Raw genomic sequence first — 23,519 nt, 5'->3', positions numbered from 1 at the left:
CGTACGACAGCATAGCTCCCACTTGCTTTTGTGTTGATCTGATTTCTGTACCAGGAGGAGCTTTTTTGTTATGTGCTCCTGAAGTACTGAAGGAAATGAAAAAAATCAAGGAAATGGAAGAAACTAGTTCTGTGCACAGTTCTATATACTAAATGGTCATGGTCCCATCTTTCCTTTTAGACTCAAGCAAAAGACAAACAAGATAAGTTCTGTAGGTTCATTCTTAAGTTGAATTTGTATGTAAGTCAGAACAAGTGCATTTTAAAGTGTAATTCTAGTTACACACACACACACCTACCTTTTGATAGCTTTGGGAAGGTGCTGTTTATGTCCCTGTTCAGAAGATTTCACCTCACTTTCTGTCCCTGTGATTTTGAAAAAATTCTCTTGTTGTGGAAACAAGGATTAGCGAGAAAGCTTCACTGGAGATGCCTTTTCCCTATGATAACACTTTCAGGAGTGGATTTCCCTTCCTACGGGCAGATTTCTCTCACTTCCTGTTATCTCACCCTGTTGTTAACTCTGAGTCATTTGTAAGTTAGATATTTGTAACTTGGGGACTGCCTATAGTTATTTTCCATATTCTTTATACTACCACTGTCATGCTCACTGGCAAATAAGAGACATCAGAAGAAAAACTAACTTTTTTCGCAGCCAGATTTGAAAGAAGGATCTCAACCTACGACTATTCAAAGATGGACCGAACCTGGTGTTGATAAAATATTAGTTTAACGAGCACCCATTAGCTGGAATCAACATGCTGTTAAATTGGGCTACATAAGACTGTTCAGAAATAAATTTACAGCCACAGAAGTGAGACCTTTGCCTGAATTTCAAAAAGGCAGGTAGAGAGAGACGGAAAAGGCCACAGTCATTATGATATACATTTTGTACGTAATGGGAAAACAATTATAGGCCTCTCCAAAATGGCTGTGACGCTTTTGATCGCGCTTCCAATCGCTCAACATTAATTTTTATTTATGGTCCGCATTGCATGGGCTTGCTTGTGTGTTGTAATGATGTTGGAAACATGTAAGTTTGGGGTGGGAGGACGGAGGTGAAAGGAGGTATTCTGCAGGGGAAGCAATCGCTGATCATATAAACAATTAGACCTTTATCCATCTTGCCCAACGAGGTCCTTTATCTGATGACAACCTCTATAGAACTGAGAAGGACTAGCCGTCTCCCTCTGGGGCTATCCAAACACTTCAATCAATTCTCCTCAATTACCAACAAATCTAAATGTGATTTATCTACCCCAGAATCATTCCAATATCAGGCAAAGATCTATCAATAAAACCCCCTAAGGCAATCTTTTTTTCTTCCCGAGCCACCAATAGAAGGGCCGGGGGTCTCAAAGACAAGGAGTTTGCAATGGAAAATTTTTTTGCTTCCCCTCCCTTCCCTCTTTCTTTTGGTGCACTTAATTAAGTCGACAAGAACCTGTCAAGGATAATTTTCGAAGCGCACGGCCTGAACAGCTGACATTTGATAATATTACACTCTGTGTTGATTGAAATTGATTTTTTTTGGTAGTAAGCTTCAAAAGAGAAAAAAGAAAGAAAAAAAAGAATGGGGAAAAGAGGAGCTGGAAATTTGACAACTTTCTTGCCCACACATTCAAGGACAGCGGAACGGGTTTGCTAAGGTCATTGGTGACAAACAGAATGATAGGTTTTTAAAAGCAACTGAATTTAACAATCGTAGGGCAAGGGGCATGTTACCCAAGTGTCAATAAAACAAGTCACTCCACCCATTGCAGAAAAAATGGGGGGGGGGGGGGAGAATGACAAATGTCATAATATTGAAAAAAAGATGCTGGCAGTACTAGCAAATATTGTTAATGTCTGATTATATTTCCAAATCATGGGGAAGATAGGTAGTTTCTATTGACTGACATCAAATTTGTCTGGTATTTTCTGTTTTTATTTTCTACTTCTTCCTCCAAGGCTGGTTCTACAGTCCCTTCTACACTGCCATATAATCCAGTTCAAAGCAGACAATCTGGATTTTATATGGCAGCATAGAAGGGGCCTACACTGCCTTATATTCCAGGATCTGATCCCAGGTTATCTGCTTTGAACTGGATTAGATGCACTGCCAGATATCTGGGATAAGAAGATAATCTGGGATCAGATCCTGGGATATAGGGCAGTGCAGATCCAACCCTTATTCTCTTCCTCTTCTTCCTCTTTCTCCTTTTTCTTCCATTTATTTGTATCTCACTTTTCTCCCCTAAACAGCTTTACAATTTAAAACAATACAGTGAAAATATGCACAAAATGAAACATACATTAAAATAGAATTAAACTATTTACAGTAATAGTTTTAATGAAGCTGTCACCTATCTGTACATTACTGTACCTTATTTCATTCTTTAATGAAAGGAAAGGGAAAACAATTTCAAAAAGATTTTCTCCACTAGCAAAGATTATGCGACTGGACATTTTTTAAATATTTTCTTTGCAATTTGGGTTTTGTGTATGCGTTTGTGCCAAATATACCCATCTAAAACCTGTAAGGGTTTGCTACAACAAATGTAAATATGTGAAAAAGCATTAATGTTTTTCTTGCACTGAAGACTAGGTGGCATTCTGCAGGTGCTTTGCATACATGTATGTTCCCTTAAGTGTGCAGCTGCACTTTTTCACCATTATGAAATATCCATATTGTGATCGCAGTTGTGTAAGCAGAGTTCTGCAAGTGTAGCTATCCCATTTGCTATTTCTCAATCTCACTAGCACTTTAAGATATTGTGTGATTCACTGGAACTGCAGAAACATTCAGCGGCATCATTAGGGGATATAGGTGGTGCAGACCACATTGTCTGACACCATTGGAAGAGATGACACCAACATGACTGTTGCAGATAAATGTTTAGAATATAATCTCCATGGCTAAAAATACCTTGATATCCTGTACTAATATAAATCTTAGGCTGGAGGCTAATCCCAATAGTAGCTAGCAGCTCCCATGCCAGTAACATGGTAAACGCAGTTTTATTTTGAACTTTGAAGGAACTTTGAAGTTCTAAAACCATTTTGAGGATAGGGTTCAACACCTTGGATAGCTTCATTAGATTCAATTTAAAAAAACAATTGTTTCCATTGGCACCATGGCCAACAGGCAGCAGTGGCTAATTTGTATTGTCGAAGGCTTTCACTGGGTTGTTGTAGGTTTTTTCGGGCTATATGGCCCAAAGCATGCTCATCTCTGCTGTATACCATAAATGGTTTTAAGAGTAAACCCAAATATCTTTTGACTCTGTCTGTTCATAACACCACAAGAAGATTCCTGCTGGATCAGCCAGTGCCCAATACCACCCACAGATAATATTTACCACATAGTGGAAATGAGAGGATGCGAAAGAAATTAACCACTGGGTTGTTGTAGTTTTTTTCAGGCTATATGGCCATGTTCTAGAGGCATTCTCTCCTGACGTTTCGCCTACATCTATGGCAAGCATTCTCAGAGGTAGTGAGGTTTTCACTACCTCTGAGAATGCTTGCCATAGATGCAGGCGAAACATCAGGAGAGAATGCCTCTAGAACATGGCCATATAGCCTGAAAAAAACTACAACAACCCAGTGGTTAATTTTTTTCGCATCCTCTCATTTCCACTATGTGGTAAATATTATCTGTGGATGGTATTGGGCACTGGCTAATCCAGCAGGAATATTCTTGTGGTTTTATTAACAGACAAAGCCAAAAGATATTTGGGTCTTCTCTTAAAACCATTTATGGTATACAGCAGAGATGAACATGCTTTGGGTGTGGGAACCCAAAGCATGTTTTTGCCACCACAGAATTTTCTAAGAATAAAACAGATCCTTCATGTGAAACAAAACATTTCTCAAAGGACAAAAGTGGTGTGAAATAACACACATTCTGGGGTAGGTTTTCAAAATACGTTGGAGCCACACTTTGGCCAAAAATCTCTTGGTGAAAAATGGCAATGGAGTAAGTCAGATTTACACAATCACTGCTCCCTTTTTGGTCATCCCAGGCGTTGGAGTTCTTTAGTGATCACACAATGACCAAAATTCCCTCCCAAAACCTCCTTTGTAAGCAATGGAACCTAGCATAACATAGATATTTCTATGTTACTGGAGAGCAGAGGAGAATCAGTAAAGATACATCCTTTGTTGTGCTGTGGCTGGACACACTGGAAGAACGCCGTCTGTGGGGACTTTGTGAGGACTCCAGATTGTTCCTATAGATGCCAGCCTGTTGCAGTGGGTAAAGAGAAACAGAATCGTGGAGTTGGAAGAGGCCACAGGATCCATCCACTCAGGGGCGGCTCATCCATTACGCAAAGTAAGCGGTCGCAGTACACTTTTTTTTGCTAGGGGTGCAGAAGCGCCTCTGTAAAAGCCCCTCGGCTCACAACAGCCCTAGCAGTCTGGGCGAAGCCTCGGCAACCCATTACGCAAAGTAAGAATTTGCAGTATAGTTGATTTTGCCCAGGGGCACTCCTGAGGCGCTCTTGGGGGAAAATAAACCTTGACATATGCGAGTTGTAGTTACTGGGATGTATAGTTCACCTACAATCAAAAAGCATTCTGAACTCCACCAATGATAACCGCCCTGCATTCCAATGACATATGAGTAGCCAAGTAGGAACGATGTCACTTATGGAGGCGTACCTACATGCCAAGACACATTCACTGATTCAGGAAGATTCCGGTTTTTGGTCTCAAAAGGAATCACTGTTTCTGGAGTGCCTCAGGGGATCACTTCTCATTACTGGGATGAAACTTCCTGACTGTGAGAACCGTTCAGCAGTGGAACTCTCTGCCCTGGAGTGTGGTGGAGGCTCCTTCTTTGGAAGCTTTTAAACAGAGGCTGGATGGCCATCTGTCAGGGGTGCTTTAAATGCAATATTCCTGCTTCTTGGCAGGGGGTTGGAATGGATGGCCCATGAGGTCTCTTCCAACTCTTCTATGATTCTATGAAACATTGGAGATGAAACTCTGAAGTCAGAAGACTGCTATTATTGATGCAAAGGAAAAGCTTTGCACTTAGGTTACTTAGGTTTGCATTTAGGTTACTTTTGTCCATCCTCATAATTGGCACCTCTTAGGGCCCTTCCACACAGCCATATAACCAAGGCAGATAATCTTTGAACTGAATTATCTGAGTCCACACTGCCATATAATCTAGTTCAATGTGGATTTTTATACAGCTTAGAATGATCCAACCACCTGCATCCAACAATATGCAAAATACATAGCCTGGTTACACCTTTATTAGGCCAACCAAAAGGCACAACATAGTTACACTTGCTTTCAAAGCTCACTAGTTTCTTCATCAGGCAAAGATATTGTTAAAATTGCACAAGAAGACATCGACTAATTCAATAAAGTGAGAACAACCAGTGGAATCCAATTCCCTCTCAGAGTCTTGTTGTCAAAGTGAAAGAGAAATCATTATCTGCATTTACTCTTTGTTACTTGGTTTTCCTCTGCTCCGGTACTCAAGACTGCTGTGCAAATGAAATTGATCTAACGACTGAATTTTTATGATTATAGTTCTATATTTTGTTACTGCTGTGGCTAAATAATTATAGCATTATAAGAATAATTTATTGGGTATTGGCTCATATGTCATTATTTTGAATTGCTTCAAAGATAGAAGCTTGGCCTGGAAAAACAAGAGTTTTCATGAAAGACCGCTGGCTTGGCTTTAACCCAGAACAGTTCCTGAGAAAATCGCAAGGAAAGGTGCAATGTTATATTCCTAAAAAGGGATTCCCATTCTATTAATTGGGATTTACTTTCCAGAAAGATATAATGTTGCCAAACTTTCGAAATAGCAGAAGGAGACACTCTGAATTCATGACATCCAGGGTAGTCAGCTTGGATGAAGCTATAAAGAAGCTCGCATCCTATCTCTATTAACATAAGGTATATCCAAACTATAGAGTTAATGCAGTTTGACACCTCTTTCATGACTCTATTATGTTGCATCCCAGGACTGTTGTTTAGTGAGGTACCATCAGCCTTGGGCAGAGAAGGCAAAAGACACATTTCTCCTGATTCCACGTTGTTGTTCATTCGTTCAATCATCTCCGACTCTTCGTGACCTCATGGACCAGCCCACGCCAGAGCTCCCTGTCGGCCATCACCACCCCCAGCTCCTTCAAGGTCAGTCCAGTCACTTCAAGGATGCCATCCATCCATCTTGCCCTTGGTCGGCCCCTCTTCCTTTTACCTTCCATCTTCCCCAGCATAATTGTCTTCCCTAGGCTTTGCTGTCTCCTCATGATGTGGCCAAAGTACTTCAACTTTGTCTCTAGTATCCTTCCCTCCTGTGAGCAGTCGGGCTTTATTTCCTGGAGGATGAACTGGTTGGATCTTCTTGCAGTCCAAGGCACTCTCAGAACTTTCCTCCAACACCACAGTTCAAACACCTGATTCCATAAAGCTGAATAATAACAGTTAAAGTGCTGTCAAACTGAATTAATCCTACAATGTAGCTGTATCATCAGTTATGTATTACTTTGTGAAATTAGCATATTGATGCTTACATTTCTATCTTTCTACCCACAAATACATTTCAGGACTTTGCATAGATATGTGAAATTGCAAGTAATACTGTGACATCTTGTTTGGACTATAAGTATATATAATGGACAGTATTCCAATGCTCAAAAAAGGATAATCTTTACATAAGTTGAATATCTCTTATATATAATGCTTGGGACCAGATGTGTTTGAGACCTGAAGACTAGGGTGCAGAACAATGGCGTCAAACTACAGGAAAGGAGATTCCACCTGAACACGAGGAAGAACTTCCTAACTGTGAGAGCTGTTCAGCAGTGGAACTCTCTGCCCCAGAGTGTGGTGGAGGCTCCTTCTTTGGAGGCTTTTAAGCAGAGGCTGGATGGACATTTGTCAGGGGTGCTTTGAATGCAATTTTCCTGCTTCTTGGCAGGGGGTTGGGCTGGATGACCAACGGGGTCTCTTCCAACTCTATGATTCTACGGATGTTATTTTATTTTATTGGATGTTGTTGTACATAGATTGGAAATGAGCAGGGGTGGCTCAACCCATTACACAAAGTAAGCATTTGCAGTATAGTTGATTTTGTCCAGGGGCGCTCTTGTAGCGCTCTTGGAGGAAAATAGACCTTGACATATGCGAGTTTTAGTTATTGGGGTGTATAGTTCACCTAAAATCAAAGAGCATTATGAACTCCACCAATGATGGAATTGAACCAAATATGGCACACAGAACTCCCACGATGAACAGAAAATATATATCAGTGATTGGTTGGGGGGGGGGGGAAGAGGGTGCCAAAATACTTTTGCTTACCTTTGAAAATTACCTAGGGCTGCCTCTGGAAATGAGACAAGATTGGATTTTGTACTAATAGTCTAACTTTGTTGAATCCCATTTTGCAGAAAAGGTGGGATATGAATCCAGTGATTGATTGATTGAGGGCTAGTGTTTGAAAAGTAGCTTAATATCAAAGATCCTGTTGGAAGTTTGTGTTAAACATAGCTTAAATTAAATTATTGTGCATTGTAAATGGGGAAGAGATAAGCTAAAACACTGGAGGGCATGGTAGCTGCAAACATCCTCTCCTCAAACACACACACACACGTTTTCATCAACACTTACCATAAACTTAAAGAAAAGCAGCCGGTGTTTCTTTCTCAGAATCCCTCGTGTCCTCCTATGCAGCAGAATTAACTGTATTTTATTTTACAGTAGGTATATTTCACTCTCTCTTTCTCTCTGGGATTACACAAATGTTTGTCTCACTGGCACCAGCCCTAACTTCTTCTTACTGATTTTGCAATATCTGAGGATGATAGATGGTCATGCCGGGGGAAGAAAAAGCTGAACAATTTCATCAGTGTCTCAGGAAGGTTTTATTGCATGACTGCAGATTGGTTCCCACAGCAATTTACAACAAAATGCTACAACAGGTCCCTTCCCTGACAGCAACAACGGCTGCAGGAGGGAGGCGATGGAGAAAGGAACGGCCGAGGGATTTTCGGGCCCAACCAAGACACATTCCTCACCTGGATATCTTTTTCCTAATGTTATGCATCTTTTAGTGGGTCAGGAGTTGCATTATTCAGGAGTGTCCAGAGATGACTCAATCCACACTATACAGCTATAGCATTATATTACCAATTTCATTTCCAATAGTTCCATCCTCCGGAATAGTGAGATTTGCAGTTTAGGAAAGAGTTTTTCTGGGATTAGCATCTTGGAAAAGGATGAGCGAGAGTACCAGCATGGTACAATGGTTTGAATGCTTGACTGAATGCATCTACTGCAGAATTAACGGAGTTTGGCACCACTTTAATTGCCATGGCTCAATGTTATGGAATCTTGGGAGTTGTAGTTTTACAAGGTCTTTGGCCTTCACTGCCAACAAGTACAGGGGTTTCACCACAGCTACAGAAGCTCTCTGAAGCTCTAGATGCTCTTACTGCCTATAACAGGGAAAACCAACTGATCCCTAATCCATCTAAAACACAAACATGTGCCTTTCACCTTAAAAACAGACAAGCATCCCGAGCTCTGAGTATTACCTGGGAAGGAATCCCATTGGAGCATTGCAGGTCACCCAAATACCTGGGAGTCACTCCGGATTGTGCTCTGACCTACAAGAAGCACTGCCTGAACATCAAGCAAAAAGTGGGTACTAGAAACAATATCATACGAAAACTGACTGGCACAACCTGGGGATCACAACCAGACACAGTGAAGACAGCTGCCCTTGCGTTATGCTACTCTGCTGCTGAGTATGCATGCCCAGTGTGGAACACATCTCACCACACTAAAACAGTGGATGTGGCTCTCAATGAGACATGCCGCATTATCACAGGGTGTCTGCGCCCTACACCACTGGAGAAATTACACTGCTTAGCCGGTATTGCACCACCTGACATCCGCCGGGAAGTAGCAGCCAATAGTGAAAGGACCAAGGCAGAGACATCTCCAGCTCATCCCTTGTTTGGGTATCAGCCAGCACGTCAATGACTTAAATCAAGAAATAGTTTTCTTAGATCTATAGAGACACTCGCTGGAACACCTCAGCAAGCGAGAGTCCACAAGTGGCAGGCTCAAACCCAGCACCTCAATCCGTGGGTGATACCAGATGAGAGACTCCCCCCTGGGCACAGAGAAAACTGGGCGACTTGGAAGGCGCTGAACAGACTGCGCTCTGGCACCACGAGATGCAGAGCCAATCTTAAGAAATGGGGCTACAAAGTGGAATCCACGACATGTGAGTGTGGAGAAGAGCAAACCACAGACCACCTGCTGCAATGCAACCTGAACCCTGCCACATGCACAATGGAGGACCTTCTTGCGGCAACACCAGAAACACTCCGAGTGGCCAGATACTGGTCAAAGGACATTTAATCAACTACCAGGTTTGCAAAATCTGTGTTTTTTTATGTTTGTTTGTTTTGTTCTGTTAGAAATGTAATACAATGGTATGACTGCTGATGACACGATAAATAAATAATAAATAAATAACCACAGCTACAATTTCCAAGGTTTCATAGCATTGAGCCATGGCAGTTAAAGTGGTGTCAGACTGCATTAATTCTAGTCTACCTGCACCCTGTGACTCTGGGGATCATGGCTTTAATCCTTTCTTGACCATGGTGTTAGTGATTTTTCACCTTCCACAATTTCGCAGGTTCAGGGTTGTACCGGGGTGTACCTAGACTTCAAAGATCAAATGTAGACACAAACAGGCTGAAGGCAAAACACAGAGATTTTATCCACTGGCCAAAGTGAATGTCACCAGAGTCTGTGCTCCCAAACTCACATAAGGCAATGGAAGTATTCAGAAGTGTTTAAGGAGTTTTACAGCTATTCAAAACAATGGAATTTTGCTGCTCTGAGTGCTGATTTGTGCAGGCTGGAGCCGGCTAGGATATGCGCACTGATAGGCTGAAGTGCGCCATCTACCACTGCCTCAGTTTGGTCTCTGGGTTTGGAGGAACTTTAATAAACTGTTATTGCTCAGTTTGAAGCTTTGTGGCTGTTTCTTGGTCTGTCCTGGTGGGTACATGGGGGAAAGGAATGTGGGTAGGGTCCGAATTGATGGGTACTAATGACTGTATTCTTGTTAGCCCAAGATGGGTCAATGCGTCTAGCTAGCCGCATTGAGTCACCTAATATAGGTTGAGAAACGCGGTATAGAAATAAAGCAAATAAATAAATAAATAAATAGCTAAACAATGGGTGACAATGGGTGTTGGCTTGGTTCAATGGATTTTCAGGAAAGGATAAACAGGGTGTTAGGCAAATTCCATGATCTCTTGGTCTGAATTCATTGCTAAGTGCATGGAGGTATTGTGAGGGGACTATGCCACTGCCTGAAGAGATTATAGGATTTGCTCATGTGTGTGCATATGTGTTTGTGCAACTCTGTAGATTCAGGCTACAGGTCTGAACTGGGTTTCTGGAGGAAAGGTCACCCATGGACTCTGTGATTGGGATTCTTCCTGGTATTCCTGGGATTGCAGATTTTGGGGTCCATTTGGTGTTTGTTTGAGATCCCAGGGTTTCAATAATAAAGGAAGTCACTGGATGACCTTGGACAATTTGCATTCTCTTGCCAAGAAAACCCATGATTGGTTCACCTGAGGGTCACCATAATTTGGAAATGACTTGAAAGCACACAATATAAAGAACTGAAACAAACATGGCTGTTGGTTTGAGCATGGACCAAGAACAGTAAGAAATCAGGGTTTGAATTCTGACTCAGTAATGGAGACTCACTGGATTACCTTCAGCAAGTCACACTCTCCTAGAGGAATGATATGACAACCCCAATAAAAAATCTTGTCAAGATGTCCCCATGATAATTCCATTAGTTTCATAAGCCAGAATCAACTTGGAGGCACAAAATAGCAGCAACAAAAGAACTTAGAGTGATCTATTATAGATAGTGGGAGTGCAACATAGCCCTGTAGCTGAGAATCCTAAGACTCTTACCAAGCTACAAACACCAAAATTGTATATGATGGAGACAGGTGTTGCTTTATTGAGCAATCTTAATATATTTCAAGACAGCCAGCATTTTACTGGAGAGTAGTATAGTGTAGTGGGCTTCAGTTTTGGAGGCCAGGATTCGAATACCTGCTCAGCCATGGAAACCCACTGGATAACCTTCAGTGTGTCACACGTTCTCAGCTTCAAAGGAAGGCAAGGGTAAACTGTTCGGAAACTTCAATTAGTCCAACGGGCGGCAGCTAGATTACTCACCGGAGCATCATACAGGGAGCATACCACCCCCCTGTTATGTCAGCTCCACTGGCTGCTGATCCAGTTCTGAGCACAATTCAAAGTGCTGGTTTTGACCTACAAAACCCTATATGGCTCCGGCCCAGCGTAACTGTTCGAACATATCTCCTTCTACGTCCCACCTCAGAGTTTAAGATCTTCTGGGGAGGCCCTGCTCTCAGCCCCACCTTTATCACAAGTGAGACTGGTGGGGACGAGGAACAGGGCCTTCTCGGTGGTGGCCCTCGCCTGTGGAAATTAGGTCATCAACATCCCTCCTCTCTTTCAGAAGGAAGTTAAAAACCTGGATATGGGACCAGGCCTTTGGGTAAGCTGGCAGATGGATAAAGGACAATGATGACCAGAGTAGGAAAGGACTATGATAATGCTGGATGGACTATGGATTCATGAATTGGTGAACATTGACCACAAGATGATTTTATTGCTGCTATTGTATTAATTGGATTGATTTAACTAGTTATAGTTGTTGTTGTTATATTGTATTTTGTATATTGTATTTTATGAACTGGTAGGCATCGAATTGTGCCTTTTGTAAGCCGCCCTGAGTCCCCCTTAGGGGATTGAGAAGGGCAGGGTATAAGCGCTCGAATAAATAAATAAAAATAAATAAATAATCCCTCTCTAAACAAACCCTGTGATTGGGTTGGCATAAGTCAGAAGTGCCTTGAAGGCACACAACAGCAAACTTGGGTTTAATGTTGCATTTTTCACTCACTTTTTTATTTTTATTCTCTTCTATGATTTCAACACTTTTGCCTGATGAAAAATCCAGTGGAGCTTTGAAAGCTTTCATGATGTACTTTGTGTATTTTAGTTGACATAATAAAAGTATTGTTTTGTGCATTTTGTGATATTTTTCAATAGGATTCCTGGCATTGCATATCCAAAAATGACTCATATACCTTTGGTGTTCTTTCAAGAAAAGGCATACACGAACTTGAGTTCCAGAGAGATTCATCACTGAGTTATATGTATTCATCTTGCCACACTTAAACATGTATTTAGTGGCAGTTAACTTTTGATTTTGGTTATAATTAAAGAAATGAGGTCAAAATGTTATTAAAATTCCCCCTTCTTTTGCTTTGTGCACAGAACAGTGCCAAAGAATTGGCAACAATAAACGAGGATCTAAGTACTGTCACCTGCAACACAGAGATGACAAAATGACACGGGTAGGCAGCTCCCTTGGGCATTATTTGTACATAACACAAAGATACGGTTGACTTATTGCTGTTCTTGAGTGTCTAATGATTTTTCTTTTCCTCTTTCATGTCGGGCCGTTTCCCTCTTCTTTCTGTCTTTTCTGAAATACTTGCGTTTTCACTCTCCTCAAAATTCATATTGGCAAAATGATCTACATTGTCTAATACAACCGGGTGCGTAATCAATCAGAATACAGTGGATGGTTTTCTCCCCACATCGCCATCACGTTTTCCTTTTCTCCAGCACTAAACCAGCTTTGTGATTGACAGGGCAATGTAATCAATTTCCATTAGAAACCTGATTCTAAACTAGATTCAGAAAGTTTTCAAGGAAACAAGATGACTTTCTATTTCCTTATGCTATTGCTCATGGGGACACCTATCTATATTCCTGGACAGAACTTAGAAAAGTTACTTTTTTAGATGGCAGATCTCCAAATCCCTCTGGTCAACATGATCTCCATAAATTTACTGGGAAGAATTTCATTCTTCCCAGTAATGGGACTTGAGAGAGTTTACAACTTGTTAAAAACTGTACTGTCAACTCTCCGCATTCACTGGCATTAGGGGCACAGGACCCCTGTGAAAGAGGGACCCATAACATTGCAGTAGATGACCTATAGATTCCTAACAAAATGTCATCCAGCAAGACTTTGCGGTCAATACCAAGCAGTACAAGAGGAGGCTTTTTTGAGAAGATACATCACAGAATTAAGAATAAAACAACTCAAGTGTGGGAATGAAATGGAACAATTGGTACCAGGAACTGCCAGAAAAAAAATCAGGACAACAGAAATGTCATTTGAAATGCAACTGCACTATAGAATGTATGTACGTATTTATTTATTCACAGTACAAATATATTACACTCTTCTCATCCCAAAGGGGACTTAGGGCAGGTGATAGAACATATACACAGCAAATATTCAATGCCGATTATACAATGACAAGACACACAACAGAGAGAGGTATATTTAGGCTTTTTCTCATCATTCCTCATCTTTTGGAGGCTGTGCTCGGTTCTGGCCACAGGGGGTGCTGTTGTTCCATCTTTTGTCTGAATAGCTTTCTTTGTTCGTAAACTTTCCTCCGAAATGCTGTGGCTAAATTACCTCCCTGCTTAATGTGGTTCCTATTCATCTACTCACATTGTTGTTTTCGATCCGCTAGGTGGCTGGAGGAGCTGGGCTGAAGGTCAGGAGCTCATCCAGACCTGGCTTCGAAATGTTAACCTTTCTGTTGGCAAGATTTACTGCAGCTGCAGCTGGTGATTAACCTGCTGTGCTAAAGCCAGCCCTTTAGAATGAATGCAGTTTGACACACAGAATAATAGAATCATAGAGTTGGAAGAGACCTCATGGGCCATCCAGTCCAAGAAACAGGAAAATTGCCACTTTATCTGCTATGGCTGAATACTATGAAATCATGAGGATCCCATGTTATTGAGTCAAAGTGGTGTCAAACTGCATCAATTCTACTGTGCCGATACACTCTTGGATATATTTTTGAAAATCCATAAATTATACCAACGAATACTGCTACGGCTCATGAATTTGCCCCATCTGAAGGACCTCTGAAGATATATTGTCCATTTTGTTTGCAATTCAGTCCTGCTTATATTTGAAATTCCTAAAGGCTTGGGTAGAGCTGGAAAATAGCCAAGTTGGCTGGGAGATTGAGGACGTTGTATTCCTCCCAAAACGGAGTTTTTTCAAGTTCTTGGTTGGAGACATCAATATAGTCAGTCTTCCATATCCATCGATTCTGCATCCATGGATTCAAACATCCCTGGCTTGAAAATATTCCCAAAACCCTTTCAAAAAACCATAACCTTGATTTTGCCATGTAAGGGACACCATTTTACTATGCCATTGTATATAATGGGACTTGAGAATCTATGGATTTTGGTATCCTTCGGGGGTCCTGGACCCAAACCTGATACATTGAAGTCAGTGGTTGAGCAGAACAAAAAGCTGTTGTGTGGTGGTGAAGCTTTTCATCAAGACCTGCTTCTCATAAGTCTCACTTGTTTATAGGTTGCTTTCGAAGCACACAGATGACGTCTTCGGAAAGTATGAGTCATGGACCATTGTCATATTTCTGGTGTGCATAGATTTCTGGTGTGCCACATAGCCTTTATCTGATTGAGATTCTTCTTTCCTGAGGGGAAATCTTCATTTTTATATACTTAGATTAAAACACACACACACACACACATTGAAAAGTGGGAGGAAAGTACATTCAAGTTCTACTTATGAAGAACAGCATTTTAAAGAGAAAGATGAACACGAAGAAACTTGAGACCTTGGGGAAGACATAGCGAAGTAGGCCTGCTTTCATATTTAAGTCCCAAGGTTTGGATCTGACCTAATTTTATCCTTCTGCAGAATGTGAAAGTTGTTCAGGTAGCATCTTTCGTTGTCTCAGATAGTTTCCCGCAGGTGTGCGATGAATCTGCGTCACAGTCCTCCAAGGTACGGCCAAGAAAATTAATCTAGTTTCAGAACATTCTATCTAAGGTACTTACATGGCCCCAATTAATACAGCTCTGTTCCCTAAAGGATATATATTTGCGGGGTGGGATTGTGTAACTATTGAAATTTTGCAGCATATATTCCTTGAGAACTGCTGCCAGTCCATGTTAGATGGGACTTTTTGAGGAGAGAGGAAGTAGAAACTACACAACTCTCTTTATGTGTTGCCAGTACTTTGGAATCATTGTTTAGTGAGCAAATATAGCTTTAGAGGTAAACCTGTAGTTCCGTCTTCATATAGGTAGTAGAAGATGCAAGATTATCAAGAGAAAAGGCCTTTGTTGTATTCTTATACTAGAGTAGGTACCCGGGGTTGCCCAGGTATTGTTTGGATTGCTGCCTGCCTGCTTTCTTCTTTCTCCGGCTCTGAGAAGGCCTACCTCTCAATGTCTACATGACAACGTGACAGTGAGCAGGCTCTAGCTGTATTTCCTTCTTCTCTAACCCTCATATACATGCCACCTTTTTTCTTAGTGACAATACAGAAGGCCACTTCACCTAGCAAACAGCCAATCCAGTGATATCACAGAATGCCACTCCACCTAGCAACAGCCTTTATGGTACAAACATATGAATATACATTCATAGGGTTGTTGTAGTTTTTTTCGAGCTATATGGCCATGTTCTAAAGGCATTTTCTCCTGACGTTTCGCCTGCATCTATGGCAAGCATCATCAGAGGTAGTGAGGTCTGTTGAAACTAGGAAAAATGGTTTATATATCTGTGGAATGACCAGGGTGGGACAAAGGACTCTTGTCTGTTGGAGGTAGGTGCGATGTTTCAACTGATCACCTTGATTAGCATTTGATTGCCTGGCAGTGCCTGGAGCAATCTTTTGTTGAGAGGTAATTACAGGCCAATGGATACTCCACCTCAGACATCAGAAGAGCTGCAAGACCGAGAACAAGCCACGAGAGTCAAGACGAAGATCCACTCAGAGGAAAAGTGTTCCTGCCATACATCAAGGGAACCACTGACCGCATAGGGAAGCTGATGAGGAAACACAACATACAAACTATCTACAGACCAACCAAGAAAATCCAACAAATGCTACGTTCAGCAAAGGACAAGAGGGATCCTCTCACTTCTGCAGGAGTCTACTGTGTACCATGCAGCTGTGGACAAGTCTGCATAGGGACCACCAAACGCAGCAGCATTGCTCAAACACGAATCAAGGAACATGAAAGGCACTGCAGACTACTTCAACCAGAGAAGTCAGCCATAGCAGAGCACCTGATGAACCAACCTGGACACAGCATATTATTTGAGAACACAGAAATAATGGACCACTCCAACAACCACCATGTCAGACTACACAGAGAAGCCACTGAAATCCACAAACGTGGACAATTTCAACAGAAAGGAGGAAACCATGAAATGAACAAATTCTGGCTACCAGTATTAAAAAACTCTAAAATTAGAATAGCACAACAACAGAGAGGAAACAAACAAGGACATCTAATCACCTCTCAACAAAAGATTGCTCCAGGCACTGCCAGGCAATCAAATGCTAATCAAGGTGATCAGTTGAAACATTCACACCTACTTCCAACAGACAAGAGTCCTTTGTCCCACCCTGGTCATTCCACAGATATAAAAACCCCTTTTCCTAGTTCCAACAGACTTCACTACCTCTGAGAATGCATGCCATAGATGCAGGCGAAATGTCAGGAGAAAATGCCTTTAGAACATGGCCATATAGCCTGAAAAAACCTACAACAACCCAGTGATTCCGGCCATGAAAGCCTTCGACAATACATTAAACATTCATACTTTTATTTATCAGATTAGATAGATAATAGATAGACTCATATTATACACATCATACTCAGATTAAAATTACATTCACAAAGAAGTACAGTCATCCCTTCACATTAGTGGCTTTGACTTTGGCAGATTTGAATATTCATGGATTTGATTTAGAACATGTTCTTTCTAGGAATGCACTAAACTACAAGATCATGGGGCACTATCAGGCTGGAGTGTTCCACTTAAATTGTTTATTGCATTAGATCATTTAATTGTTGATACCACCTCCTTCGCCATAGATTCAATATCCATGTTTTCACTTTCCTGTGCCCCACTTAACCAAAAGTGTTTGTGGGTCTTTCTAGATCAGTGGTTCCCAACCTGTGATCGGTGGACCACCAGTGGTCCGCAAGGACAAAAATATAGTCCATGGCCTCACCATTACTACACCGTTGCCTCAAAATCATGTGGCAACGACAGCGGCTGGTCTTGCGAAACCCTCTTATAGTGCCAAGGCAAGGGGGATGCCAGGAGAGAAGAGGCTGACTCCCCAAAAAAAGATTACTACTGCTACATAAGCTCTAGATTATTAAATATGGTTTTCTGTGGGTGAGCAGATAGCAACTACTGAATGGCATATGTTTTGTATCAGAAACTAGAGCTTATGTGGTCTATCCAATGCAGTTTTTTGAATCAGCACCCCAAATAACCAAACCGAATCTAAAGTTGACCATAAACTGATCCGTAACTTATTTGGTACTAATGTTGAAGAGTAGTCCCTGGTCAAAGTGGTCTCTGGTCAAAAAAAGGTTGGGAACCACTGCTCTAGGTCCTCCAGAATTGTCAACCACTCATTCCTCAGGCTATAGTTTAAAAACAAGGGCAGGGAAGGAAATGCTTTTATAAGCAATTTGAGAAAAAGCTGAGCTAATTTTCCCCTCAAGTATTTTCAAAGCATTAAAATATTATTCTTTGAATCCAGATGGTGTTACATCTAAAAAGTATGCCTCTTTATAATGTGGTAGTATGTATATTATACTAAGAGGTAGTATTTGGCAACTGTAGCACAGAGGTTGCCATTAACTGAAAGCCTAAGAACTATTTATCTTTGCTGAGAGATCAACTCACTTTGAACAGTTGATGGAATTTCATAATCTTCATTCTGAATGTCTTTGTTGCTTCACATATCACTTTCTCTTATTTCTCAGTATTAGGTGTGTGTGTTTGTGTCTCTCTACATACGTATGTGTCTGTGCAAAGGTGTATGTGAGAGATAAATTAGTAATGAAATGCTCAGGCACGTTGAAGGTGATATTCTTGGTTGATAAGGCCCTATATGGCTCAGGATTTGATTCACCTTTTCCTATTCTCCTTTTCCTACCTCCCTGTCCACCTCAACATCAGAGTCATCCATACCAAATGCCCAAGGGAGATTATTTCCCAGCCCAACTTCCTCCCCTGAGAGCTGACTAGATTCAGACCGGGCGGGGGGGGGGGGGGGAAGGTTCCAGAGAAGGGGGGTGCTATCCGAGTCGTGTGGGGAAGGAGATTTGCGGATCACAAACATCCCAGGGAGAAGCGCAACAGAGTCTTTGCGACCCTGGAAAAGGTGGGTAGTGGTAGGCTCCTTGGCAGTCCCCTTGGTCTTAAGGTCCTGTTGATTAATGCCAGATCCGTTAATGGTAAGACCGCGGCCATCCAGGACTTGATCCTGGATGAGAGGGCGGATCTGGCATGCATTACCGAGACCTGGTTGGACGAGGTGGGGGGTGTAAACCTTTCCCAGCTGTGTCCTCCAGGTTTTGGAGTGCATCAACAGGCCAGACAAGGGGGGCGGGGAGGAGGGGTTGCAGTGGTCTTCCGGCAATCCATCGCCGTGACCAGATGCGTTGTCCCGCAAGCTTCTGGGTTTGAGTGCGTCCACTTGAAGGTGGGGAGCCGTGACAGTGTGGGGTTCCTGCTGGTGTATCGCCCACCCCGAGATCCGGCAGCTTCCCTGTCTGAGTTAGCGGAAGTGGTCTCTAATTCGGCCTTGGTCTCCCAGCGCCTGGTGGTGCTGGGAGACTTTAACATCCACGCCGAGACCACTTTATCTGGCGCAGCTCAGGACTTTATGGCCACCATGACGGCCATAGGACTGTCACAGATAATATCCGGCCCCACGCATCAAGCTGGGCACACTCTCGACCTTGTCTTTGTGGCGGACGATGAATTGATCAGAGTGGAAGATCAAAACATCCTTCCAGTGTCATGGTCTGACCATCATCTGATCACATTTAGACTTACTGCGACCCTAAACCTCCGCAGGGGTGGAGGACAAATTAAGATGGTCCGCCCTAGGAGACTGATGGATCCGGACGGATTCCTGAGGAATCTTGGGGTTCTTCCTGCCTTGGAGCCTGGCGATTCTATCGACGCCTTGGTAACTCTCTATAACGGGGAGATGGCCAGGGCGTTAGATACGATCGCACCCGAACGCCCCATCTCGTTGCGTCGTGACAGGCCATCTCCTTGGTTCACCGAGGAGCTGGCTGTGATGAAGCATACGAGAAGGGGGCTAGAGCGCAAATGGAGGAAATCTCGAGATGTATCTGATCGAACACGGGCTAGAGCCTCTCTTAAGGCATACTCCGTGGCCATACGGGCGGCCAGGAAGTCATTCACGACCGCTCGTATAGCATCTGCAGCAAATAGATCATCGGAGCTGTTTCGGGTCGTGGGAGAACTCCTCCACCCACCTGCGGTGGAGGAGGTCCCTGACGACCCCGCAGCTCGGTGTCGCGATTTCGCACACCATTTTGCAGACAAAGTCGCCCAGATACGCCTCGAGCTCGACTCCAATTCCATCGCAGTGCCAGAAGAGGTGACGGAGGCACCTGCTTGTCCAGTTTTATGGGATTCTTTTAGGCTTGTTCTTCCTGAAACTGTAGAGGAGATTCTTGGGGCTGTGAGAGCGACCACCTCATCTCTAGACCCATGCCCATCTTGGCTCATTAAATCAGCCAGAGGGGGGTTGCTTGATTGGTTTGTACTGATTGTCAACGCATCGCTGGAGCAAGGAATTTTTCCACCCAATTTGAAGCAGGCCGTGGTCCGTCCACTTATCAAAAAAGCTTCCCTTGACTCCACGGTGCTGAATAACTACAGGCCGATCTCCAACCTCCCCTTTTTGGGTAAGGTGCTGGAGAGGGTGGTCGCCTCTCAGCTTCAGGGTTTCCTGGACGATACCAACTACCTAGATCAGTCACAGTCTGGTTTCAGGCCTGGTCATGGCACCGAGACAGCCTTGGTCGCCTTGGTGGATGACCTCCGCAGAGAGCTGGACAGGGGGAGTGTGACCCTGCTGGTTCTCTTGGACATCTCAGCGGCTTTCGATACCATCGATCATGGTATCCTTCTGGGTCGTCTCTCCGGGATGGGCCTTGGGGGCACGGTTCTGTCGTGGCTCCAGTCCTTCCTGGAGGGACGAACTCAGATGGTGAAGCTGGGAGACGCCTGCTCTGACCCCTGGCCTTTGACCTGTGGGGTCCCGCAAGGCTCTATTCTGTCGCCCATGCTTTTTAACATCTACATGAAACTGCTGGGAGAGGTCATCCGGAGTTTTGGAGTTGGGTGCCATCTCTACGCGGATGACACACAACTCTACTACTCTTTTCCACCTAACTCCAAGGAGGCTTCTCGGGTCCTAGACGAGTGCCTGGCCGCTGTGTCGATCTGGATGAGGAAGAACAAGCTGAAGATCAATCCCGATAAGACAGAGGTCCTCCTGGTCGATCGCAAACCAGATCGGGGTATAGGGTGGTCACCTGTGTTGGACGGGGTTACACTCCCCCTGAAGCCACAGGTCCGCAGTTTGGGTGTCCTCCTGGATTCTTCGCTTACACTTGAGGCTCAGGTGTCGGCGGTATCCGGGAGGGCCTTTGCACAACTGAGACTTGTGCGCCAGCTGCGACCGTACCTCGTGAAGGCGGATCTGGCCGGGGTGGTCCACGCCTTGGTCACCTCTAGAATGGATTACTGCAATGCGCTCTACGTGGGGCTGCCCTTGAAGACGGCTCGGAAACTACAATTGGTCCAGCGGGCAGCAGCCAGGATGCTAACTGGAGCTCATTATCAAGAGAGGTCAACCCTCTTGTTCAAGGAGCTCCACTGGCTGCCATTTATTTTCCGAGCCCAATTCAAGGTGCAGGTGCTCACCTACAAAGCCCTGAATGGTTTGGGACCACCCTACCTGCGTGACCGCATTTCCATCTACGAACCCACACGCTCGCTCCGGTCATCTGGGGAGGCCCTGCTCGTGATCCCACCCACGTCGCAAGCGCGCTTGGTGGGGACACGTGACAGGGCCTTCTCTGTGGCGGCCCCCCGACTTTGGAACGCCCTCCCAAAAGAGCTCAGACAAGCCCCCACTCTAGCCGTCTTCAGAAGGAACCTAAAAACTTGGCTGTTCCGTTGTGCCTTCCCAGACTAGGAATCCCCACCCCAAGTCCTAGTAGCACCTTAGCATAACAAATTGTCACTGCACATCGCACTTTTAACCCTACGTGCCTCCTGCCATTCAGCACTTTTAACCCTTGTACCCCAGTGCGCCGGCCGAACCAGTTTTTAATAATGTCCTGATGTACTGTCTTTGTTGTTATCCTGCTTATTGCTTGATTTGCTTAGTATTGTGGTGTTATGTTATTTTGCTTATTGTTTGATTTGCCTTGTTGTTGTGATGTTATACTTTCTACTGTATTGTGTTTGAGGCTTCGGCCTGTGTAAGCCCCATCGAGTCCTCCGGGAGATGCTAGCGGGGTACAAATAAAGTTAATAATAATAATAATAATAATAATATTCAGATTGCCCCAGTTCTTATGGGGTGGGCACTAAACATATTCTATCATGACCTACTGGGGCCTGTTTGAGAATGATGAGGAGGTAAAGAGTTTGTCTGATGCACCTCCCCCTGCATAGAATAACCTCTTCATCGAAGGATTGTTGTTGTTGTTCATTCGTTCAGTTGCTTTTGACTCTTTGTGACCTCCTGGACCAGCCCACACTAGAACTCCCTGTCAGCTGTGGCCACCCCCAGCTCCCTCAAGGTCAAACCAGTCATTTCAAGGATATTGTCCATCCATCCATCCACCCATCCACCCATCCACCCATCCATCCATCCATCCATCCATCCATCCATCTTGCCCTTGGCCAGCCCCTCTTCCTTTTTCTTTCTATTTTCCCCAGTATCATCATCATCTCCAAGCTTTCCTGTCTTCTCATTATGTGGCCAAAGTTCTTCATCTTTGCCTTGAATGTCCTTCCCTCCAGTGAGCAGCCAGGCTATATTTCCTGAAGTATGGACTGGTTGGATCTTCTCGTGGTCCAAGGCACTTTCAAAATTTTCTTCCAACACCACAGTTCAAAAGTGTCTCTCTTCCTTTGCTCAGCCTTCCTTTTGGTCCAGCTCTCACATCCATAGGTTACTACGAGGGATACCATTGCTTTAACTATGCGGATCTTTGTTGCCAGTGTGATGTCTCTACTCTTCACTGTTTTATCAAGATAAGTAATTGCTCTCCTCCCAAGAAGTAAACATCTTCTGATTTCCTGGCTGCAGTCTGCACCTGCAGAAATCTTTGCTTCTAGAAATACAAAGTCTGTCACTGCCTCCATGTTTTCTCCCTCTATTTGCCATTAAGGATGTGCCGTCACACTCAGACACTGTGAAGTTAAAACTAAGATGTGCTTCTCTCTTTATCTGGGTGAACCGCGGGTGCCTTTCTTAGAAGCTCCAAATTCTCAGCAACTGAGGCCAGCCCAGAATTGAACATCAACAGAACATTTATTTTACAAAGTCCTTGACAGACTTGGCACAGCTTGATGAAGTTACAAACAAAACAGTCAATTTGGGAAGCCATATAGATGTTCTTTCTTTCTTTTTTCTCCTTCAGTTACCGAGTTAACTTTCCCCAATGATAGAAAAAATCCTGGGATCTTTTACCCTAACCCTGAGCTGTTATCTTTCAGAAAGAGCAGGTCTTCCCCTATCTAAGCTCAAGATTAGTCTTGGAGATCCGGAGACATTCCCCGTCCTAGCACTGAGGTACTGTCCTTTAGAAAGAGCAGGTCTTTCTCTATTTGAGCTCAGTGCCAGTTTCAAAGTCGAGAGGGTAACCTGAACCCTAATCTCAATCGTACTCATAATGGCTTGTCCGAGCTGCCTAGCTGGCCACCAGCCAGGCATGTAGCCGGGGGGGGGGGGGGGGGGGGGTTGAGGGGCTTCAGCCCCTCCCCCCGAAATTCTCATGGTGGTTTGCGAAAAGGCCTTACTGGTGCATTATTTAAACTGTTATGTTTATTCATATCATGATCTGATCACCATACTCAATATATCCCATATGCATGAGGGTATTGGGGTAATGATACAAAAGGTTTGCTAGGCTAGACCCTCTTTCACTCAGACTCAGCCCCCCCCCCCGAAACTCAGCCCCCCCAAACCCCCCTGAAATTTTTTACCCCCCCCCCCCCCCCGAAATGAAATCCTGGCTACGGGCCTGCCACCAGCACATCTGAGGCTTTTTCTATACTAAAGAAAGCAGGAGGGCTTTTCCAAAATGGAGCTCTTATCCCCAGGAAAAAGGGTGGTCTCTAGACCCAAATGATACCTTTTTAAACCAATAGCTGCAAAGGCTTGCAGGCTGGCTTCCAGCCTCTGTTAATGTTTGACTTTCAGGGTGCTGCTAAGACTGTAAAAACCCTGGGAGAAAATG

This window comes from Anolis sagrei, chromosome 2 (assembly GCF_037176765.1).
Source record: "Anolis sagrei isolate rAnoSag1 chromosome 2, rAnoSag1.mat, whole genome shotgun sequence".
Lineage (NCBI taxonomy): Eukaryota > Metazoa > Chordata > Lepidosauria > Squamata > Dactyloidae > Anolis > Anolis sagrei.
The sequence above is the reverse complement of the archived record's forward strand: the minus strand, read 5'-3'. Positions refer to the sequence as shown.